Raw genomic sequence first — 25,429 nt, forward strand, 5'->3', positions numbered from 1 at the left:
GCAGTGAGCTGAGATCCGGCCACTGCACTCCAGCCCCGGCGACAGAGGAAGACTCCGTCTCAAAAAAAAAAAAAAAGAACCTAATGTTAACCCTGAAATGCCAGATTCAGTAACACAACAACAAAACAAAAGATTACAGCAGCAAGCCACCACTTCACACAGTATTAAGGATTCTGAAATACGGAATAGTCTTCCTCCCGTCTCCCAATCTGTTATGTCATCTTTCTGCTTTCTGCTTTTCCTGTTTTTTCACTGCAGGCAGTTCAAGGCTTGGACACTGCATTGGTTCAGCTTTTCTCATAGTGATCTCAATCTTTATTGTAGTCATAGTTATGTAACTTCGCTTTACATCAATCACACCCCATAATTTCACATTTTGATCAAATTCCTTCTCTTCTTCAAATACAATGTGCACATTTAACAATGTGCTGCTGCTTCCACCTGACTAAGTTCTGGAAGTGAATTTTTAGCATATGCTTGAAATGGTAAGTTCACCTCCAGTCTGATGCCCGTCATGTCTACATGGAACAACTTTTTTCCCAGAATCCTTTTTTCTCTCTCTCTTTTTTTTTTTTTTTTTTTTTTTTTTTTTTTGAGATGGAGTCTTGCTCTTGTTGTCCAGGCTGGAGTGCAATGATGTGATCTCGGCTCACTGCAACCTCCGCCTCCTGGGTTCAAGTGATTCTCCTGCCTCAGCCTCACGAGTAGCTGAGATTACAGGCATGCACCACCATTCCTGGCTAATTTTGTATTCTTAGTAGAGACAGGGTTTCTCCTTGTTGTTCAGGCTGGGCTTGAACTCCTGACCTCAGGTGATCTGCCCATCTCGACCTCCCGAAGTGCTGGGATTACAGGCGTGAGCCACCGCGCCTGGCCTCCCAGCATCTTTTTAGTCCACGTGTGTTTCCCTGTTGTACAGCCCTCTTGGGTTAAGAAGGAATTAAAATCAGAGGTTTTTCTTCTACAACAGCTCCAGTATTTCATCCCCTCATGGAAAATAGCTACTCCAGGATGATATACACAGACTTTTTTTCTAGACTCTCTAGACCCTGATACATCTTTGAACACCCTCCATTCTTACATGAGGTGCCAATCTTAATTTCATCATTGTCTTCTTTCTTATCTTCTTCATTCCCTGATGACAGTTTATCAAGTGCTTGCTTTAGGGAGGTCGATATATTTTTAATTCCAAATTTGTCATTGGTTTATCTGGGCTTGGCCATTTTATTGCTTCTACTGGTTTAGGGGCTTGAATGATGTGTTTCTCAAATTTGGGTTTCAATTCAGATAGTTCCTTCTTCTCAGTAGTCTTGACTTTAGGTTTGACTGGCTCAGGTGGCTTCTCACTATTATGTCTACCTTTTGTACAGTCTATAATACTTAAGAAATCAGAAAAATCAGTTGTTCTTCTCTTACAGCAAGACCAACCCTTTAACACATCGTGGAAGCCTGGAACACCTACGTGGTATGTGCAAGCATCATCAGAATTGGTCTCAGGATCCAAGCGCTGACCTCTTTTTTTTGTTTGTTTGTTTGATACCGAGTCTTGCTCTGTCGCCCGTGCTGGAGTGTAGTGGCGCAATCTCAGCTCACTGCAACCTCCATCTCCCTGGTTCAAGCAATTCCCCTGCCTCAGCCTCCCAAGTAGCTGAGATTACAGGCACCCGCCACCTCGCCTAGCTAAATTTTTTGTATTTTTAGTAGACACAGGGTTTCACCATGTTGGCCAGACTGATCTTGAACTCCTGACCTCAGGCGACCCACCCGCCTCGGCCTCCCAAAGTGCTGGGATTACAGGTGTGAGCCACCGCGCCAGGCCTTTATTTTTTATTCAGACTTTGTCTCTGTGTGCTTCAGTCTAGATAGTTTCTTTCATGATTTCTTCTAGTTCACTGATATTTTGCTCCTCCCAGTGAATTTTTCATTTCATTTGGTTCCATTGAAATTCCATTGACTTTGTGTTGATGGTTTGTATTTCTTTCCTCATATGGTCATATTTTTATTTAAACTCTTGAGCACATTCATAAGAACTATTTTAAAGTCCCCATTTGATCATTCCATTATCAGTCATTATGGGATGATTTCTATTACTTTTTTTTCTGGTTATGTATCATATTTTCCTGCTTCTTTGAATGTCCAGTAACTTTTGATTGTGATTATTAATGTCACATTGTTTTGTGACATTTGTGTCTGGATTTTGTTGCCTTTCTTTAAAGAGAATTGAAGTTTATTTTGACAAGCATTAATTTACTTGTGGATCAGCTTAATCCTTTCAAGCTTGCCTTTAGGCTTTGTTAGGTTGGGTCTAGAGTAGCCATCACTTTAGGACTAGTTTATCTTAATACTATGGCATGACTGTTCTGGGAAATGCCTCAGTGGTTATAGTAAGCAAAATTATTCCACCAAAGATGTTCACATCCGAATCCCCAGAACCTGGGAATATGTTAGGCTACATGACAGAGGGGAATTAAGGTAGAAGCTGGAATTAATGTTACTAGTCAGCATGCCTTAAAATAGGGAACTTATTCTGGGTATTCAGGTGGGCTCAAGGGTCCTTAAAAGCAGACTAGGGGTGCTGAAGAAAGAACCAAAGAGATAGCAGCATGAGAAGGACCTGGCTCAATGTTGTTGGCTTTGAAGATGAGGAAGGAAGCCATGAGTTAAGGAAAGTAGGTGGCCTCTGGAAGGTGAAAAAGGCAAAGAAATGGATTCTTCCCTGCATCCTTCAAAAAGGACAGCATCATGCCGTGATCTTGGCCCAGTGTGATATCTGTGTCAGACTTCTCATCCACAGAACTGTAAGAAAATACGTTTGTGTTGTTCTAAACCACCATATTTATGGTAATGTATTACAGTAGCCACAGAAAACTAATACAGTGATCAGTGAGATTTCTCCACACTGACTGGGTTGTCTTCCAGATCATCATGAATGCCGAGAATGTTCCAGTTTACAGCTCCCTGGTGGTTCTTTCACTCTGTTTTGTTTCCTTTCTCTCAGGAATTACACTTTTGCTGTCCAATCTCTGAAAACAATTGTATCGTATAATTTTCCAGTTGTCTAGCTGTTTACAGATAGGAAGGAAACAAGTAGAACTGGTTATTCCAACATCACTAGAGGCAGAAATACTATGTTCAGTTTTGCACATTGAGAAACAAATGTATATAGTATGACTTTTAAAAAACTCCCTTCAACACAGAGCTGAAGATTCAACTCAGTTCCACTCTCCCCAATTACAGCACTGCCTTCTTTTGGTCTTAGTAGCCACCACTGAAGATAAAAGTAATTCCCTGTGTCTTCACAGCAGCCTTCCCTCTGAGTGTGTCTCAGTATTAATCTCTTCTTGTAAGGAGGCCAGTTACACTGGTTTACGGCACACCCCTGATGACCTCATTTAAGCTTAATTACCTCTTTAAAAATTCTATCTCCAAATATAGTCACATTTTGAGGTATTTGGGGCTTTGAATGCATGAATTTTGGAGGGACATAATTCAGCCCATAACAGTGCCCTTCCATCCTTAAAGTTACTGTTTTTTTGTTTGTTCATTGTTGTTTCGTTTTGTTTTGTTGTTGAGATGGAGTCTTGCTCTGTCGCCCAGGCTGGAGTGCAATGGCGTGATCTCGGCTCACTGCAACCTCCGCCTCCTGGATCCATGCCATTCTCCTGCCTCAGCCTCCCAAGTAGCTGGGACTACAGGCACCCACTACCATGCCTGGCTAATTTTTTGTATTTTTAGTAGAGATGGGGTTTCACCATGTTAGCCAGAATGGTTTCAATCTCCTGATCTCGTGATCCGCCTGTCTCGGCTTCCTAAAGTGCTGGGATTACAGGCATGAGCCACTGCGCCCAGCCAATGTTACTGTTTTAAGAACACGGGGGATCTTTTCTTCCTTTTCTGTGGTCCATTGACTGTTCTTCCTCATTTCAGAGCAGCAGCAAATATTGAATAAGAAAAACTTCATTTGGCCTGGCGCAGTGGCTCATGCCTGTAATCCCAGCACTTTGGGAGGGTGATGCAGGGATCACTTGAGGTCAGGAGTTCAAGACCAGCCTGGTCAACATGGTGAAACCCCATCTCTACCAAAAAATACAAAAATTAGGTGGGCATGGTGGCGTGCACCTGTAATCCAGCTACTCAGGAGGCTGAGGCAGGAGAATCACTTGAACCCAGGAGGCGGAGGTTGTAGTGAGCCAAGATCGCACCACTGCACTCCCACCTGGGTGACAGAATGAGACTCTGTTTCAAAGAAAAGAAAAGAAAGAAAAACTTGATTTGCTGGACAGGGTACCAGGATATGGTCAGGATACAGTTCTTGCCCTCAAAGGGCTTCCTTTTTGTGGTGGCATTATATTTTTTATATATAAAAATCTTGGCTGTTTTTTTTTGTTGTCCTTAGTACTTTCTTCTACCCATTGACCCACAGACAGATTCTCATATACCCTGGACTCTCACACAAGCCTCTTTATATTTACATACCTATAAAGGGAATTGGGGCAGCTGAGTCCTGAACCAATGGAACGGCCTTATAGTAAAAGAATGAGTAAAAATCTCACAGTTAACCGACAATGAAATATCAAAGAAGTGAGGACGTCTCCAACAGATGATGACATTAAAGACCAGCTATGCCTCCACAAATCAGAACTTGGGCTCAAATAAAAAACATTAGAAAACCCCCAAACTAACCAGAATTTCTTTTCTGCTATCCTTGTGGCATAGAAACTCAAGAAAGAAATTCAGTAAAGAAATGCATTTCTTGCACCCTGAAATCCATACCCACAGTATTGTCTAACTGGGGAGATAGGATATTTCCATAAAAAAGAGATGCACTGACTTGGCTTTTAGATGCTGAGGGTAAGTAAGTTGTGTAGGAGACACTTTCTACAGTAGGTCAAAGCCTGTAGAGATGGAGAGGACATTGAGAATGTGAATGACCTTCTTGCAATATTAACTGACCATACTGTTTAGGGTAATGCAAAGTATCTCTGAAGCTAGCTGCTAGAACAAATGCCAAATGTCAAAGGCTAACCACAGAAGTTTACTTCCTGCATATGACAGGCAACAGTTTGACAGGCAACCCTGGTTGGTAGATGGCTTCCTCCACACAGTCATTCAGGAACCCAGGCAGCTAGATCTCCCCAGAGCAAGGGGAGCACTTTAATAACACTGCAGGGCAGCAGTTCCCAACCTTTTTGGCACCAGGAATTAGTTTTGTGGAAGACAATTTTTCCATGGACTGGGGTCAGGGGATGGTTTGGGGATGACTCAAGCACATTACATTTATTGTACACTTTATTTCTATTATGATTACATTGCAATATATAATGAAATAATTATACAACTCACCATAATGTAGAATCAGTGGGAGCCTTGAACTTGTTTTCCTGCAACTAGAGAGTCCCATCTGGGGGTGATGAAAGATAGTGGCAGATCATCAGGCATTAGATTTTCATAAGGAGCATGCAACCTGGATCCCTTGCATGCACAGTTCACAACAGGGTTTGCTTTCCTATGAAAATACTGCCACTGATCAACAGGAGGTGGAGCTCAGGTGGTCATGTGAGTGATGGAGAGTGGCTGTAAATACAGATGAAGCTTCGCTTACATGCCCACAGCTTACTTCCTGCTGTGTGGGCCGGTTCCTAACAGGCCATGAACTGGTACTGGTCATGGCCTGGGGGTTGGGGACCCCTGTTATAAGGCATTGCTATGAAAGGAGTCATCCTAGTTCGCATTCCCTGAGCACTTCCCGAGGAGCAGGCAATGTTTTGGGGCTCCCCAGTCAATCCTCGCAATAACCCTGTGCTGAGAAGTCAGGTCCCGGAAAGGTTCACACCCAATTTTGGCCAAACCCAGCCAGTTTCTTAATCTCTCTGCTCTACATCAGCCTCTGGATTGATGCCGATCTCACATTCCTGAGTCGTGCCAGTTAATTCAAAAACATGTAGAGCAAAAATGAATTTTCTCACCAGACACAAAGGGACAGCAAAGCAGGAGAAATGCTCTAGTAGGTTGCAAAAGACTCCAGCCATGTAAATGGTTTTGCCATATTGCATTAATATGAGCAGTAAATAAGCAGTTGATGGGGGAAAACTGAATACATTAAAATTTATTCATGGAATAAAACAAGAAAAACACCGCCATTGATTGATGGCGTACTGGCCAGGGTAGCCTGCAGACAGTCATGTGCAAGTCTCCACTTGCTACCGCAGCAGAATTCTAACATACCGAGTCTCTCATCATATTCGTGGTGTTCCCAACCAAAGGCCCCTGTTATTCTTGGTGGTCCTGCTGAAACTTGTTCTTAGTATTGTCACCTGGGTGAAGCCTGGGGCCAAAGCCTGAGATGATAACAAGAAAGATCAAGCCCTGAGTGCTGAGTGCAGGTGCTGCTGTTAACACATGCATCAACTTCTTTCATCTTCATGTTCACCCAATAGGAAGTTTCTGTTATTATCTCCATTTTATTGGCGAGGGAACTAAGGCACTAAAAGACTGAGTAACTTCCTGTGATGGTTACTTGTATGTGTCAGCTTGGCTAGGCCAGATGTCCAGATATTCTGGATGTTTCTGTGAGGGTGTTTTTAGATGAGATTTACATGTAAATCGGTATGCTTTAAGTAAGGAAAATTACTCTCCATAATGTGGGGGAGACTCATGCAGTCAGTGGAAGGCCTGAATAGAACACAAAGATGACCTTCCTTGAGCAGGAGAAATTCCACCCACAGACAGCCTTTGAACTTCCTCTGCTGCACCCGCTCTTCCTGGTTCACCAGCGGAAGCCTTTGGACTTGAACTGTGTCTCTTTCCTGGACCTCCAACCTGGCAGCTTCCTCCATCAGACTGTGGAGATTCTAGACAGGCCATACATCCACCGTGATGTGAGCCAATTACTTGAAATAAATTTCTTCCTACACACACACACACACACACACACACACACACACACACAGACACACACACACCCTATTGGTTTTGTTTATCTGGAGAACCCTGATTAATACAGATTTTGGTACTGAGTGTAGAGGGTGGTCGATGGTTTGGTTGGAAGGAAAATGATTAAGAAATTGATGGCAAAGAAGTCTAGGAAAGAGTTATGTGGATAGACTTCTAAAGGGGCAAAAAATATGAAGGTATTTATGTCCCATGTGGGTGCTCACTAAAGGGTGGTTTCAGCAGAGGAGAACTTTAGTAATCAAGCAGATAGGCTAACTGGTTCTGGGAATACCAGACAGCCTCTTTCCCCAGCAACACCTGTCATTGCCCAATGGGCTCATGAACAAAGTGGCCATGGTGGCAGGGATGGAGGTTATGCATGGGCTCAGTAACATGGACCCCCACTCCCTTAGTCCAACCTGGCTATCACCATGGCTGAGTGGCCAATCTGACAGCAGCAGGAACCAACACTGAGTCCCTACTATGGCACCAATTTTCCAGGTGATCAGCCAGCTACCTGGTGTCAGGCTGATTACATTAAACCTCTTCTACCCTGAAAGGATCAGCATTTTGTTGTTGCTAGAACAGACACTCTGAATGCAGATTTGCCTTCCCTTCATGCAGGGCTTCTGTAAAAGCTACATTCCACAGACTCACAGAATGCTTTCTGCACCGTCATGGTACTCCACATAGCACTGCTTCTGATCAAGGAAACTGCTTCACAGAAAATGAAGTGTGGCAGTGGGCCCACGCCCATGGAATTGGATGGTCCTGCCATGTTCCCCACATTCCTGAAGCAGCTGGCTTGATAGAGGGTGAAATGGCCTTTTGAAGACTTATAGCACCAGATAGGTGGCAGTACCTTGCAGGGCTGGGGCAAAGTTCTTCAGAAGGCTGTGTATGCTCTGAATCAGCCTCCAAAATACAGCGCTGCTTCTCCCTATAACCAGGATTCATGTGTCCAGAAACCAAGGAGTTGAAAAAGAGTGGTGCCGCTCGCTATTACCCCTAATAACCCACCAGCAACATTTTTGTTTCCTGTCCCCACAACCTTATACTCTGCTGGCCTAGTGGTCTTAGTTCCAAAGGCAGGAAAGCTTCCATCAGAAAACATAATAATGGTTCCATTGACCTGGGAGTTAAGACCGCCACTCAGCTACTTTGGCCTCCTCAAGTCTCTAAACATCAGGCAAGAAGGGAGGGACTGTGCTGGCTGGGGTGATTGATGCTGGCTGCCAAGGCAATTTTGACCTGCCATTCCACAATGGATGTAAGGAACAGTATGTCTGGAATACAGGAGATCCCTTAAGGCATCTCTTACTCATGCCCCGTGATTAAAGTCAATGGAAAACTACAACAGCCCACTCCAAACAGGGCCACTAATGGCCTAGACCCTTCAGGAATGAAGATTTGGCTCAGCCTACCAGGTAAAGAACCACAACAAGCTGAGGTACTTGTCGAGGGAAAAGGGAATATAGGTAGCCATAAATAACCATACAGTCAAGTGACCAGTTATAGAGACAGGGACTCTAATTGCCCTGGGTATTTTTTCCTGATTTTGTTATGAATGTGTGTGTTTTCCTCTCTTATCCACTTATCGTGTAACATAAGCTGTACTGACTTTGTATCACAGTATTTAAGTATTGTTAGCTTTACATCATATACTTAAGCTACAGGATCTCAACATGAAGGAGAAAGATCATTCATGGACTTTGCCCCTCTTCTGGGGAAAAGATTAGTGGGTTTTTGGCTGTACACAGGATAGTTCTATCACGTTAGGCAGAGCTATAACCTTACGATTGTCTTTACTTGAAGATTAAGTACAGTTTAGGGAGATATGTGTGAGTGCCCAGTCGACAGGAGTGGACTTGGGATGGTTAACTTTATGGGTCAATTTGGTGGTCCATGGTGCCCAGATACTTGTTCAAACATTATTCTGGATGTTCCTGTGAGGGTGTTTTTGGATGAGCTTTACTATTAAATCAGTGGACTTTGAGTGAAGCATACTGCCCTCCATGTGAGGCTCCTGCAGTTAGTGGAAGGCCTGAATAGAACACACAGATGACCTCCCCTGAGCAAGAGAAACTCCGCCTGCAGACAGCCTTTGAATTTCCTCTGTAGCACCGCTCTTCCTGGTTCACCGACGGACAGCCTTAGGACTTGAACTGTGACTCTTTCCTGGGCCTCATCCATCAGATTATGGACATTTTAGATGTGCCAGGCCTCCACTGTGATATGAACCAATTGTTCTCTTGTGTGTGTGTGTGAATCCTTTTGGTTCCATGTCTCTGGAGAACCTTGCCTAATACACTTGCCTAAGATTATATAGATGGTAAATGGTAGAACTAGCTTTAAATCCTGCAGTTTGGTGCCAGAATCCACACTCTTGATGTATACCATTCTATTAGCCTTTATCAGTGTAATAGGTAATGTCCATATGAGGCCAGTAGTGAGAGCTTTCTCCTGTGTCTTGATACTAACTTCATATTGGTTAAGGAGATTCCAAGTGGCTAAGAAGCTAGCTATTAGAATTAAAAAAAAACCCAAATGTCAAAGGCCAATCACAATAGAAGCTTACTTCTTACATATGCGTCAGTTTGATAGAGGTGATCCTGGTTGCTGGCTACGTCCTCCACACAGTCATTCAGGGACTCAGGCTGCTATGGGCTCTGCTTCCTTCAACATGTAGCTTCTAAGATCACCCTGGGCTTTGATTCCACTCTAGTCAGACAGAAGGGGAAAGGAGAATGGTAGATCAGGCATGGAAAGTTTTTATACTTACTACTGCTAAGGAATTTGTTTGTTTAATTTAAAAGGAAGGCAGTTTAAATTATTTTATTCTGAAACTATTTTGTGTGTTTGTGTAGGTATGTGTGTAAAATTTCCAATCTCTCATTTTATTTCAAACTCCTTAAATGAACAGGGTATAAACAGAGAGGCAGGTGTATTTCTTCAGGAATCCACCAAATTGACTGGAAGAGCTGTTTTACATAGAAGACATTAAGAGAGAAGATTGGAGATAAAGTTGAAGCCAGATTGTGGAAGGCCTTGAAATGCTAGGCCAAAGGGCTTGGACCTTATCCTCTGAGAGATCTCAGGTGCTTTCTCTCCCTCTCTCCTCAACTAACTGCCCTTTTTCTCTACACCTACGAATCACAGGCTATATTCACCACCATGTAACGTGGTAATATTTAACTTGCCCTTTGTTTATTTCCTTTCTTTTTTTTTTTTTTTTTTTTTTTTGTATTTTTAAGTAGAGACAGGGTTTCACCGTATTAGCCAGGATGGTCTCGATCTCCTGACCTCATGATCCGCCCGTCTCGGCCTCCCAAAGTGCTGGGATTACAGGCTTGAGCCACCGCGCCCGGCCTGTTTATTTCCTTTCTTACCCCACACCCATCACCTGGATAAACTGTGTGCATCTCAACGGCAAGAACAATGACTTATGTTTTTCTCAGTGCTTCACAAGCCTAGGAGAGGGTCTCATATGTAATGTTTAAGGACTACATTCTGTTGACATTCAAGAGGTATATGTCCCTACACCTTCAAACGCCCTCCAAATTGTTGAATATAACTATAGCATATCATTTCCTCCCCAAATCTGGCATATTTTAACTGAAAAATGTGAATAATATCTTGAAGCTTCTAATGCCTTCATAAGCTACCACATTCTGATCAGAGTTCTTGGCAAAATGGCTTAATGAATTATGCTTCCTTGTTTTGAGATCACATCCTCCAACTGTTTTCATATCATAAAGCAAGTCATCATCACATTTGACATTCTGTTCCTTGAAATTTCTATTATTGGGCTAGGAATGTCTTTCTCAGGCCTCTTTATTTTCTCTTTATTTCGAACACTAGGACTAGCAGAACTGGTTTTTTGACAAAGGAACAAAGCATTAAGAAAAAAAAAATCACATTAAGCCAGGTGCGATGGCGTGCACCTGTAGTCCCAGCTACTTGGGAGACTGAAGTGGGAGGATCACTTGAGCCAGGAGTTCAAAGCCAGCCTGGGCAACATAGCAATATCACTTCTCTTTAAAAAAAAAAAAAAAATCACATCATAAAACAGACTGCATAAGGAACTACACATAGAGAACAAAACTCTGTTTATCTGACAGTCAGCTAGGATCACTCACTAGCTGAGAAACTCACTCCCGCCCACAAGCCTGTGACTCAAATTCATGGTTCAGCAAAATTACAAATGACCATATATTGTGGATCTGGGCTTTATAAACAACACCATACATGGTGACCATGGGGAAGGCAAGCATTTATGATATAGTAGGTAAATGTGACAATAGTGTTGACCCTCCTAGTTGCCAAGCCTGAAACAGAATACATGTCTGTATGAATACGTATGCATACAAATGTGAGTTTGGAGATGTATATATTTTCACGTTCTCTATGGTTACCTAAGATGTTATCTTAAAACAGTGGCTTACAACAACAACAAACATTTCTTCTTGTGTCACACAGTTCTAGGAGTTGACTGAGCTCAGCTAGGGGGTTCTTGCTCTGGGACTGGCCATGGTTGCAGTCAACATGTGGGCAGAGCTAGAATTATTTATTTATTTATTTATTTAGAGATGGAGTTTCACTCTTGTTGCCCAGGCCGGAGTGCAGTGGCGTGATCTCGGCTCATTGCAACCTCCACCTCCCGGGTTCAAGGGATTCTTCTGCCTCAGCCTTCCGATGAACTGGGATTACAGGCTTCTGCCAGCATGCCTGGCTAATTTTTTGTATTTTTAGGAGAGACAGGGTTTCTCCATGTTGGCCAGGATGGTCTCAAACTCCTGACCTCGTGATCCACCCGCCTCAGCCTCCCAAAGTGCTGGGATTACAGGCGTGAGCCACTGCACCCGGCCACTAGAATCATTTTAAAGCCCTCTTCATACACATGTTTGGGGTCTGGATTAGGAAGACCCAAATAGTTGCAGGCTAGAGCATGAAGACAGGTGACTCCTTGGGCATCTCTGTCTGTTTCTATTTGGTCTCTCCATTTGGTTGTTCCACTACGGTGGCTTCAGGGTAGCTGGACACTTACACGGTGGCTGGTGACTCAGGGCTCCAAAGGCATGTGTCCCAGGAGACAGACATGCTGTGCTCTAACATAATCACGTGCTTCCCATCACCTTTGCTGCCTGCCACTGATTGGAAGCACGTCACAGGTCCCACCCACACTTGCGGGGAAGAGCATGACACGAGCTGTGAATACAAAGAGTCAGCGATCGTGGTGGCCACTTTAAAGTCTATCTGCCACACTTAGTAAAATTCAGCAATGTTGCCCCAGGTCACGTAGCTAGTGAGCAGCACAAACAGGATTCAACCCCACACAGTCTCACTCCAGAGTCCCCATCCTCGAATAGTACCCTATAGGGCCACTCAGTGTGAGTGACAATTTTTCAATAGTTCTCATTTTAATTTTAAATGAATACATTCTCCTCTGTGTCCTCAGTTAGTAAGATACTACACTACTCCCGCCACACTGGCAGAATCATGCTTCTGGGTCTACAGAGCTGAAGACCAGACTCTGACGCATGGCGACTTCATGCAGGTAATGCCATACCCATCAACGAAGCTTCCCTCCTGGCACCTGTTCCATGGTCATCCCCACTAGTCACAAGAATATACCTAACATATTTGTACAAACAGAAAAAGCAACCTTGTCAGAAGACTATGCATTTCTTTAGAACATCATCAGGCCAGAAGCCCATGGGCAGGAACAAATGGGTAGCGGAAAAATGGAAAACAAGTGGGAGAAAGTCCTGTAGATGCTGGGGCTTCAGCTTTGGAAAGGCCCCTGGCCACAGCTGACTTTCTACAATGCAACAGGCTGAAAAAATACATCTCTGCAAAAATAAAGAAAAGCCTAACTGAGTGCAGCTGCCATCCTCCCAATAATTAGATTTGGAGGATTATTGCTGAGATGAATGGAAGATATCATATGGTCACTGCTAGAAATATTTGCCATCCCTGTCTAACTACATGAGTAGACACTAGAGTTCTGAGCAGACCCACATATGTTTGTTTTTAATTAAAATGTGCTGAATGAACTGTTAGCAGCACTGAAATAATGAAGAAAAGCAACATAAGACAAATCGGCTAATTGACAACTCCAAACATTCTATTTTATACCCTTCAGTTATGTTAATGGAGGTTTCCAATATGTTCTAGCTGAAATAATCATTACATAAACACAGTTACATAATAATCTAAGGGGTAGATAAAAATATAAATAACTACAGCAGCAAAAACCACAAATGGGTCAAAGGATTACAAATTCATTTTCTCAGTCTTTATTCCAAAACAATTTATTGAGTGCTTATTGGTTGTTATGTGCCAGGCACTCATGGGCTAATGCCTATGATGAAATCATCCTAGTGTTTCCAAATATACATTTTTGTTTAAGATAGCGTGTTCTATGAGTACCAGGGTGCTGTGTAGAGTGTATCTCCAACCACATGATGAAAGAAAACAGCAAGCGACTTTTGAAAGGGAGAGACCATAATTTTAAGTCATTTCAAAAGCTAGTTCATGTGAAGGCAGAGACTCTGGCCAAGATCTTAACAAATTACATTTTATTCAGTGCACAAGAAATTAGCACAGCTGCCTGAAGGAAAATATGTCCTGGGATTGCATACACAGTGCAAGGCCAAAGGGCAGCCGTATTCCAAGTAGACCGTAAACAGGAGGTTTATTGGAGGCCTTTCCAAATAACGTGGCCAAATTTCAGCCATGAGATAACCAGAATTCCAGCCAAAATTGGGAGTGATGGAAACTGTCAAATGTCTTTGGATCTTTTGTGGAGATTAATCCCTTGGCTGTGCAGTCTCTGATGAATGAAGGAGAATAATTCAGAATCACTGAACACCCTTGCTTTTAACTGGAGGGGCAGGATATCAACGAGGTAAGTGAACACCAGTGCATTTAGAGTTTATTTACAACTAAACTGCTAAAGTCTCAACTCATCCATATTCAATTAGAGAAAGTTGTGGTTCATCCAAGACAAGACGTGAGCCAAAATTTGGGGTGAGGGTGACATAATCTGAAAGGGCTGGAAATAAAGTGTAAATTTGAGTATCATCTGTATATAAGTGATAATTAAAGCTGTGCAACTCAACACATGCCAAGAGAGAAAGTCAATAAAAATGAAGAACAACAGGGTCCCAAACCACGTGTTACTTCTAAAATGGAGATTTTTTTTTAAGGTGGTGGGGGTGAGCTTTTCTTTCCTGCTACATGATCTCAAAACAGATACAATCACTTGCAAGGAAGACTCACTTCCTCTGCAGAAAGTCACTGAATTACTTGAACATTGAGCTAAGGAGAGGGGCTTTTCCGTGTGATCTATACTGCAAGGAAGTAAGAAGTCATTCCATTTAGTTTGGGGAAGACCTCCCCAACCCCGTAAAATAGATCACTTTAGTAAACAATGTCTAAGAGAACCACCAATTCAGGCTGATACTTGATTGTCCTTTTCAAGTCTGGTGTTAAATTTGGGCAGGAAACACAAGTTGCTTTTATCTGGGTGCTCGATAATTTCATTCATGCAGTGAAGAAATAGGTTCTTTATTCTCAGCTGTGTTTGAACACTTTAACAATAGGATAACTGAAGTTAGATGCAGCTTGAATCAAATGAAATGGAGACTTGCCCACAAGGACTTATTCATTATAAAAAGGGCAGCTCTTGTCCTAATCATTCCTCTGGAGACCTATGACTTAGGGCTCTTTTTATTTTTGACTGTCAGCTACCTTTCCAAATCATGGAAGCTTTCTAAAAATACCAAGTTCCTCAGTAGCTGGAGCTGAGCAGGGAGTGAACCTAACCATAAATGATGGGTGTTATGGGTTTAAATTGTATCCCTCCCAAAAATCGTGTGTTGAAGTTCTAACCCCCAGTGCCTCAGAAGGTGACCGTATTTGGAGATAGTGTCATTAGAGAGGCAATTAAGTTAAAATGGGGTCACAAGGATGGACCCTAATGCAATATGGCTGGTGTCTATATAAAAAGAGGAAATTAGAACAGACATGTACAGAGGAAGGACCATGTACAGACACAGGGATATGACGGCCATCTCAAGCCAAAGAGGGAGGTCTCAGAAGAAGCCAATCCTGCCAACGTCTTGAGCTCAGACTTTCATCCTACAGAATTGTGAGGAAGTACATTTCTGTTGTTGAAGCCACCCAATCTATAGTACTTTGTTATGGCCGCCCCAGAAAACTAATATGATGGGGCAAAAGACATAGAGCCAGGGCTGGGCGTGGTAGCTCATGCCTGTAATCCCAGCTCTTTGGGAGGCTGAGGAGGGTGAATCACCTGAGGTCAGGAGTTCGAGACCAGCCTGGCCAACATGGTGAGATCCCATCTCTAATGAAAATACAAAAAGCCTGGCGTGGTGGCACGCACTTGTAATCCCAGCTACTTGGGAGCCTGAGGGAGGAGAATCGCTTGAACCTGGGAGGTGGAGGTTGCAGTTAGCCAAGATGGTGCCACTGCACTCCAGCCTGGGCAATAGAATGAGACTCTGTCTCAAAAAACGAAAAAAAAAAAAAAAAAAAAAAGGAAATAGAGTCAGGCTGAGCACAGAGGCTCACACCTATATAATATTCTGTGTATTTTTCTTTTTTTTGTATATCTTAAATTTGTAAAGCAGTTTCTAAAAGCAAAGAGAATGGTCAATTCATCCATTCCTGGAGATACTTTATTTAGATTTGCTTTTGAGTGAAGTCAAACCATGAATGAAGGAGCTACACCGTGGGACTTCATTTCACCTTAAACTCCCTAGAAAGGCCTTGCTCCTTCTTGCTGCATTTGAGTTTATGCAACTGTGGGGGCACTTTAGAGATCAGTCCTATGAGCCCCTCCTTGCATTTGTTAGAGAAAAGTGGTCAATGATCTTGTCTACTACTTCATACAATTTTTCCCTTAATAGGCCTCATTATTCTGAAGATATTTTTTATAAGCAGATGAAAATCCTTTTAGAATAAGGAGGAGCATAAATAAATACATGATTATTATATCAAATGCAATAAACATCTCTCTGCTGGTGGATAACAGGCTCATGGCTCTAGAAGGATGAAAGCAACTTTTACTGAACTCCTACCATGCGCCAACCTTCTGCTAGAGGCTTTAGACAATTGTCTGCCGAATTTTAATTTTCACAATCTTATGAAGCAGATTATGAGAAAGTGTAGGTAACTTGTCCAAAGTCACATTGTAAATGACCAAACCAGGAAACCACGGTATTTTATGATCATACAAAGAATGGAAGAGGGGAAGGAGAAAAGCTTGTGTTAATTTGTTAAGAACCTACTTCCAATGAACCAAGTATTTTTCATCCCAATTTAGAAATGAGGAAACTAAAGCTCAGAGGAATACATAAATGTACAAATATATGCAATATATATATATTAAAAATATATGTTATATATAATATATATTTGTTCAAGGTGACATAATAGATGAATATATTAGATAGGTCTATTTCTAGAATGAGAGGAGACATTTAAGATAAGGAGATTCTATGGAAAATACATAAGCTGGCTCTATTTCTTTCTTGTTTTTATTTTGTTTTTTTAGAAACAGAGTCTTACTCTGTTACCCAGACTGGAGTGTAGTGTCACAATCATGGCTCACTGCAGCCTCAACCTCCCCAGGCTCAGGTGATCTCCCATCTCAGTCTCCCAAGTATCTGGATTACAGGCACATGCCACCATACCCAGAGAATTTTTGTATTTTTTGTAGAGATGTGGTTTCACCATGTTGCCCAGGCTGGTCTTGAACTCCTGGGCTCAAGGGATCCACCCACTTTGGCCTCCCAAAGTGCTGGGATTACAGGTGTTAGCCCCGGCCTCTGTGCTCAGCCAATTCCAGAGCATTTAAATGTTTACCCACATATAGAAGGGATTTCTGTAGGTCTGTGGGTATGTTCCATGCCTCTAAGTGGTAGGTGGTATGATATGGTATGCACCATTATACCTCATGCACATTCAACTCAACATTGCTTTCTGAGATGGAGACACTTTGTTATGCATGGATCTTACTCATTCCTTGTAGGGGCAGGGTTATGGGCTAAATTGTGTTCCCTTCAAAATTTGTATGTTGAAGTCATAATCTCCTAGTACCTCAGAATGTGACTGCATTTGGAGACAATGTCTTTAAATAGATAATTAGGTTAAAATGAGATCACTAGGGTTGGCTGTAATCCTATGTGACTGCTGTCCTTATAAGAAGGGGAGATTAGGACACAGACACAAAGAAAAGCCATGTGAAGGCTAACAAAAACAAGCAACAGGGAAAGGACTCCCTATTCGATAAATGGTGCTGGGATAACTGGCTAGCCACATGCAGAAGATTGAAGTTGGACCGTTACCTTTCACCATATACAAAAATTAACTCAAAATGGATCAAAGACTTAAATGTAAGACCTCAAACCATAAACATCCTAGAAGACAACCTAGGAAATATTCTTCTTGATATCAGCCTTGGCAAAGAATGCTTGGCTAATTCCCCAAAAGTAATTGCAACAAAAACAAAAATAGACAAGTGGGACCCAATTAAATTAAAGCACTTCTGCACAGCAAAATAAACTATGAACAGAGTAACCAGATAAGCTACAGAATGGGGGGAGATATTTGCAAATTATGCATCCAACAAAGGCCTAATATCCAGAATCTATAGGGAACTCAAAACACATCAACAAGCAGAAAATAAATAACCCCATGTATTAGTCCATTTTCACGCTGCTATGAAGAAGTACCCAAGACTGAGTAATTTATAAAGGAATGAGGTTTAGTTGACTCACAGTTGGGGAGGCCTCAGGAAACTTACAATCATGGAGGAAGGGGAAGCAAACACGTCCTTCTTCACATGGCGGCATCAAGAAATGCCGAGCAAAAGGGGGAAGGCCCTTATAAAACCATCAGATCTCATGAGAACTCACTATCACAAGAACAGCATGTGAGTAACTGTCCCGTGATTCAATTACCTCCCACCAAGTCCCTCCCACAACACATAGGGATTGTGGGAACTACAAGTCAAGGTGACATTTGGGTGGGGATACAAAGCCAAACCATATCATTCCACCGCTGCCCTCCCCCCACTGACAAATCTCATGTCCTCACATTTCAAAACATAATCATGCTCTTCTAATAGTCCCCCAAAGTCTTAACTCATTCCAGCATTAACCCAAAAGTCCAAGTCCAAAGTCTCATCTGAGACAAAGCAAGTCCCTCAGCCTAGGAGCCTGTAAAATCAAAAGCAGGTTAATTACTTCCTAGATGCAGTGGAGGTACAGGCATTGGGTCAATATACCCATTCCAAATGGGAGAAATTGGCCAAAACAAAGGTGCTACAGGCTCCATGCAAGTCCAAAATCCAGCAGAGAAGACAAATCTTAAAGCTCTGAAATAATCTCCTTTGACTCCATGTCTCACATCCAGGTCACACGGATGCAAGAGGTAAGCTCCTCATGGCCTTGGGCAGCTCCGCCCCTGTGGCTTTGCAGGGTACAGCCTCCCTCCTAGCTGCTTTCATGGGCTGGCATTGAGTGTCTGAGGCTTCTCCAGGCGCACAGTGCAAACTGTAGGTGGATCTACCATTCCGGGGTCTGGAGGATGGTGGCCTTCTTCTCATAGCTCCACTAGGCAGTGCTCCAGTGGAGACTCTGTGGGGGCTCCCACCCCACATTTCCCTTCTGCAATGCCCTTGCAGAGGTTCTCCATGAGGCTCCATCCCTGCAGTAAACTTTTGCCTGGACATCCAGGCTTTTCCATACATCCTCTAAAATCTAGGCAGAGCTTCCCACACCTTGATTCTTGTCCTCCGTGTACTGGCAGGACCCGTACACCATTTGGAAGCTGCCAAGGCTTGAGGCTTGCACTCTTTGAAGCAATGGCCTGAGCTGTAGCTTGGCCCCTTTTAGCTATGGCTGGAACTGAAGCAGCTGGGATGCAGAGCGCCGTGTCTCAAGGCTGCACAGAGCAGGAGGGCCCTGGGCCCGGGTCCAGGAAACCATTCTTCCCTCGTAGGCCTCCAGAACATTGATTGGGAGGCTGCCAAAGGTCTCTGACATGTCCTGGAGACATTTTCCCCATTGTTTTGGTGATTAACATTTGGCTTCTTGTTATTATGCAAATTTCTGCAGCAGGCTTGAATTTCTCCCCACAAAATGGGTTTTTCTTTTCTATCACATCATTGGATTGCAAATTTTCCAAACTTTTATGCTCTGCTTCCTCTTGAATGCTTTGCAGCTTAGCAAATTCTCCCTCAAGAAACCCTAAATCATCTCTCTCAAGTTCAAAGTTCCACAGAACTCTAGGGCAGGGGCAAAATCCCGCCAGTCTCTTTGCATAGAAAGAGTGACCTTTACTCCGGTTCCCAACAAGTTCCTCATCTTTGTCTGAGACCACCTCAGCATGGACTTTATTGTCCATATCACTATGAGCATTTTTAGTCAAAGTCATTCAACAAGTCTGCAGGAAGTTCCAAAGTTTCCCACATCTTACTGTCTTCCGAGCCCTCCAAGTCTCTAGGAAGTTCCAAAGTTTCCCACATTTTCCTGTCTTCTTCTGAGCCCTTCAAACTGTTCCAGACTCTGCCTGTTACCCAGTTCCAAAGTAGCTTCCACATTTTCGGGTATCTTAACAGCAGTGCCCCACTCTCTGTGTTACCAATTTACTTATGCAAATTAAAATTTAAAAATGGGCAAAGGACATGAACAGGCACTTCTCAAGACATACAGTTGGCCAACAACTATATGAAAAGATGCTCAACACCACTAATCATCAGAGAAATGAAATCAAAACCAAAATGAGATACCATCTCACATCAGTCAGGATGGCTATTATTAGAAAGTCCAAAAACAACAGATGCTGGCAAGGCTGCAGAGAAAAAGAAACGCTTATAGGCTGTTAGTGAGAATGCAAATTAGTCCAGCCACTATGCAAAGCAGTCTGGAGATTTCTCAAATAACTTAAAACAGAGCTGCCATTTAACCCAGCAATCCCATTATATACTGGGTATATACCCAAAGGAAAATAAATCATTCTACCAAAAAGACACACGTACTTGTATGTTCATCACTGTTCTATTCACAATAGCAAAGACATGGAATCAACCCAGTGCCCATCAGTGGTAGACTGGATAAAGAAAATGTGGTGTACATATACACCATGGAATAGTACACAGCCATGAAAGGAATGAAATCATGTCCTTTGCAGCCACATGGATGCAATTGAAGACCATAATCCTAAGGGAATTAACATAGGAGCAGAAAACCAAATACTGCATGTTCTCACTTATAAGTGGATGCTAAACATTGAGCACCCATGGATGTAAATACAGGAAGAGCAGACCCTGTGGACTAGTAGAGAGGGCAGGGAGAGAGGGGCCAGGAATTGAAAAACGACCTATCAGGTACTTACCCCAAGTCTTAGCATCACACGATATTCTCTAGTAACAAAGCTGCACGTGTACTTCTGTGTCTAAAATAAAAGTTTTTTTTTTTTAAAAGGCCATGTGAAGACACAGAGAGAAGACAGCCATCTCTACCCCAAGGAAAGGGGCCTCTGAGGAAACCAGCCCTGCTGACACCTTGACCACAGACTGCTAGACTCCAGAACAGTGAGAAAATAAACTTCTGTTGTTTGAGTCACTCAGTCTGTGGTACTTTGTCACAGCAGCCCAAACAAATTAACACAGGCAGCAAAGTATTCTACGGACCACAAACACCACAGTATTTTAGACAGTCTCATGGTGGACTTTTAGACTGAAACTAAACACAAATACACATCCTCGGACAGAGTGAGCACCTGTGGGAATAAATATGTAGAAATGAAATTGCTGGGCCGGGCGCGGTGGCTCAAGCCTGTAATCCCAGCACTTTGGGAGGCCGAGACGGGCGGATCACGAGGTCAGGAGATCGAGACCATCCTGGCTTACACGGTGAAACCCCGTCTCTACTAAAAACTACAAAAAACTAGCCGGGCGACGTGGCGGCGCCTGTAGTCCCAGCTACCCGGGAGGCTGAGACAGGAGAATGGCGTGAACCCGGGAGGCGGAGCTTGCAGTGAGCTGAGATCCGGCCACAGCACTCCAGCCTGGGTGACAGAGCGAGACTCCGTCTCAAAAAAAAAAAAAAAAAAAAAAAAAAAAAAAAAAAAAGAAATGAAATTGCTGTTACAGGGGACACATATTTTCAAATTTACAAAATGCTGCTAAATTGTTCTCTCAAATATCTCCGTTGATTTACACTCCCAACAACAGTGAATGAGGGCACCATTTCTCTCACAGCTTAGCCAACATTTGATATTCTCAGGCTCAAGGTTTCTGCCAATGTGATTGGCCAAAAAAACCCACATTGTTTTAACTGTGCTTTCCTGAGTTTGCATGAAGTTGAATATTTTTTAATACACACATTGCCTGTTCTTATTTCCTCTTCTATACATTCTCAGTTCATATTTTTGGTCTGTTTTTCCTTTGGGGTTGTATGGCTTTTTCCACCTGATTTGTAGGGATCACATACATTCTAGCTCACAATTCTCTGTCTGCTAGATCTTCTGCAAGTACCTTCTCCCAGGTCCCCACTTGTCTTTTAATCTAGTTCATGGTATGCTTTTGACAAAAGGTTTCAAATCAGGTATAATCAGATGGACCTCCGTTTATAGTTTGTATTTTTTGGTATTGTCTTAAAGAAAATACTTTCTGGCTGGGTGTGATTACTCACACCTGTAATCCCTGGAGGTTGAAGCAGATAGATCACTTGAGGCCAGGAGTTCGAGACCAGCCTGCCCAACGTGGTGAAAATCCGTCTCCTCTAAAAATAGAAAAAAATAGCTGGGAATGGTGGCACATGCCCGTAATCCCAGCTACTTGGGAGGCTGAGGCATGAGAATCACTTGAACCCAGGATTTGGAGATTGTAGTGAGGTGAGATCGCACCACTGCACTCTAGTTTGGGCAACAGAGGGAGACTATCTCAAAAGAAAAGAAAAAGAAAAAACATTTTCTCTCCAAAATTCAAAAAGGTGTTCTCTTATAATTTCTTCTGACAGTTTTAGTGTATTTTCCCCATGTTCCAGTCTTTAGTACCTCCTTAATGTATTTCAGTGGTGGCAATTGGTAGGAATTTTATTTTCTTTATGATTTTTTTCTTTTGTCTTTCATTTGAGAGTGAATTGTCCCAATGTTACTTACTGAAATATCAAATGCTTACTCCAGTCATTAAAAATACATATTCAGCAAAGCACCCACAGACCATCTCATTTGGAGTAGTGTAATTTCCTGATAAATCCTCCATAATGTATTAGGAGAAGAATGTACCGCTAGGTAAGTAAATAAGCAGATCTAAATGGGTATTTGGCGATGAGCCAAGCAAATGCTAGAGGTTGTCTGCCAAAAAATGGTTTTGATATTAGAAGAGTTGATGTTAAGCCCTTCTTCCTGACAGTCATTGGATAGTGGGGCCAGGTGTCTTTTGAGGCCACTCTGAGTTTGTAATGATTAAACCATGTCCACAACATGTAGGAGAAGACTTGTCCTTCCATTGTCCCCACCAAGTGAATGTGCTTCCTGCCCAGCAGAGCAGTGACCCCTGCACAGAAATCTCTGGAATGATGTGCTGAAGCCAGCCACAGCGTTGTCTCCAGAGGATGGAAACAGGGTGTTTGTGAGAGGGTAATTTTTCACTGAATTCCTTTTCTATCTCTCTTAACTTCTTTTGACTGTATGCATATACAATTGATTCAAAGTAATAATTTTTTAAAAAGCCAAAACAAAACAAAACAAAAAAACCCTGCCAAGTATGTCACTAAGACACTAAGGAAAATCAAGAAAAAATACATTCCTGTGGCAGTCAGCAAAACAAAACAAAACAAAACAAAACAAAAACCAGACATATGAGAACTTTTTTTGCAGGGGTAATTAACCTGGAAATTATGTTTCACCTTGTTTGAATAGTTTAGAGAATTGTTTTTAATATATTCCTTGATCACAAGACACTTTAGACACTTTGTTCAAGCTAGATCTTTCTCAAAGACCAACATATACAATAGATGAAATGAAAGGGTTCCTGTTTAAAAGTGGGGATCCCTATCAGCAGCCTTTGAGGCAGCTCTGTGGGGGTCCCCAGGGCTCCTCTGAGTACATTGAGAACCTTCTTTTAAAGTCAACGTGTTTGAGAATTAGATATATAATTATCTTTTGCACCTTCTTCAAGTAGTAATACTACACCCCACTTTAAAATTTACAGTATTGTGTACTTGCTCATTTGGTAAACATTGCTTGAGCACCTACTGTTTGCCAGACCCTAGAATAGACAGGGGGAGGAGGTGGCTTAAACGTGGTAAGGTCTGAGCAAAAGGTTGAAGTGTGAATAGAAAACAACCAGGAGGGCATTCCAGGCCCAGTAGACTGCAGGGGAAAGCTAGAAAGCCGGGAGGAAGCAGGCTGGCAGATCGGGAAGAAGGGGGTGGGCGCACTCAGTGTGCTTAGATGCACGGGGCATCTGTTGGTCCTAGCAGGTGCTGAAACTGGAGAGGGAGGGAGCAGTACGTTATTATTGCCTCGTGGATCTTTCTAAGTTTGGACTTGGCAGGCCATGAGGAAGCGATTGAAGGGTCTTAGACAGGAGATTGACACAGTCATATTTGTGCTTTGGAATGATTGCTCCGACCTAAGTGAGTATTGCCTATGTCCTAAGGGGACATGATTAAGGCAGTGAGACAGGTAGGGAGGCCATCGCAGCCACCGAGGGAGGAGATGATGATGGACAGACTTGAAGGTCTGGCAGAGATAGAGCAGAGGGGGTGACTAAGACGGAATTAACTGGATGTTGGTGGGAGGCAGAAAAGGGATGTGTCTAGGAAATTTCTGGAGTTCGGGTTGTAAATTGAGTGGGGTTGGATAACTGGGGCCATTCAACAAAGCAAGGAAGAGGGAGAAGGGGTTTGGGCACTAGATGATGAGCTTCATTTGGGGGAAGGTTTTCATTGAAGCACCTGTAAGACATCAGGTGGAAATGTCCAGTAGGCAATCAGATAGCTGATGTGGGATGGAGGTGAAGGCCTGAGGCCATCCTCAGTGAGCTGATAATAGCAGTCAAGAAGGTACTTGAAACCCCCAGGAGAATGTGAGCGATGAGAGAGGAGAGGCCCATGCGGGCAGATCTGGGATGAAGAGGAGAGGCCCAGGCAAACAGCGGATGGTTCGCGTGAAGCCGGCTGAGATGGCTGAGCAGGGAGGAAGGAAGAGAATCAGGGAGAGTGGGGATCAAAGAAACCAAGGAGGGGATTTGAGCATAGGAGGACTTATCAGCAGGGTCAAACCCTGCACAGAGAAGACGTTTAGGGACTGGAGAACTCATTGGACATAGCAACTAGCAGCTCACTGGAGAGAATGAGGAAAGGCAGTTCCCAGAGACGTGGGCAGCAGGGGAGCCATATGGCAGGGCTTGGGCAGTGAATGGGCAGTGAGAAACTGTGGAAAAGTCGGGTATGATCACTCTCCAAAAACGGCGATGATGAAGGAATTGTGGGCTACCTCCAGGTGACCTGCTTCAGTCGTCTGATGAGCAGCACAGAATGACTGGACTGCGCCTCTCAATTCCAGCTGCGCTTCTAATTCCAACCACACAACAGAAGCACCTGGGGAATTTTTTAAACTAAAAAAGTACCAAAGCCGGGGCCGCAGATTTAATTGGTCTGGGGTGGTGCCTGGGCAAGGGTATATTTTTAAAGCTCCACAAGAAAGTCTAATGTGCTACCACCATTAGGACCATGGCTCCAGTTATTCCCTATTTTGAGCAACAAAGGAGTGAATGAGCTAGCTCGGGGAGAAGTCAGAGGTGGTCCTCTGACATTGATCTGTCTTGTCGGGACACAAAGCAGAGGTTCGTGAAAGAGTCCCGCACATTTAAATGTGTCTGTGTGGACCCACTTCTTTTCCGTAGAGACAGGTCCTGAAATTAGGAGGAGCACCAAAAATGTGTTCTCCATTGCTGGAGAATAGGATTTCACCGGGATTTTCTAGAACATAAGAGACCTACCCCCTAAATCTTTCTGAGTCTATACTTGCCAAACCTCCTTTTGATTAGTAATTAAACTCTGCCCGGTGATTTTTAAAATCATACCTGTTTTCCATAATTTGCAAGAAATACATGCATAGGATGAAAAAATAAAATGCTACAGAAGTAACCTTCTACCTCCCATATCGTCTCCACTTGCAGCTGCTTTCCAAAGCCAACCGCTTGACTGCTTCTGTTTTTGTTTTTTCTGATGGTTACCTCCATAACCTTAAATCATATGCTTACTCTTCTGCTTCATAATTTACCAATAGTGTACATGGTCTACCTATTTTGAAAGGTAAACATCTACTAACTCTGCCTCCACTTCCCCTTCTCCATTCCAAAGTTTGGTGGTTTTAGTATTATTTTTAATCCTTCCATTGGTTACTAACATAATTTTAAGTAATATACTTAAAACTCCAGTTCTCACTC

At 42.9% G+C, this 25,429-nt stretch overlaps 1 pseudogene; it reads right to left on the reverse strand.

Moving 5' to 3' along the window:
* Positions 1-217: 217 nt before the first annotated feature.
* LOC104657426 lies at positions 218-6,223 on the reverse strand (annotated as a pseudogene).
* Between the last annotated feature and the right edge of the window lie 19,206 nt (positions 6,224-25,429).

This window comes from Rhinopithecus roxellana, chromosome 5, assembly GCF_007565055.1.
Source record: "Rhinopithecus roxellana isolate Shanxi Qingling chromosome 5, ASM756505v1, whole genome shotgun sequence".
Classification (NCBI taxonomy): domain Eukaryota; kingdom Metazoa; phylum Chordata; class Mammalia; order Primates; family Cercopithecidae; genus Rhinopithecus; species Rhinopithecus roxellana.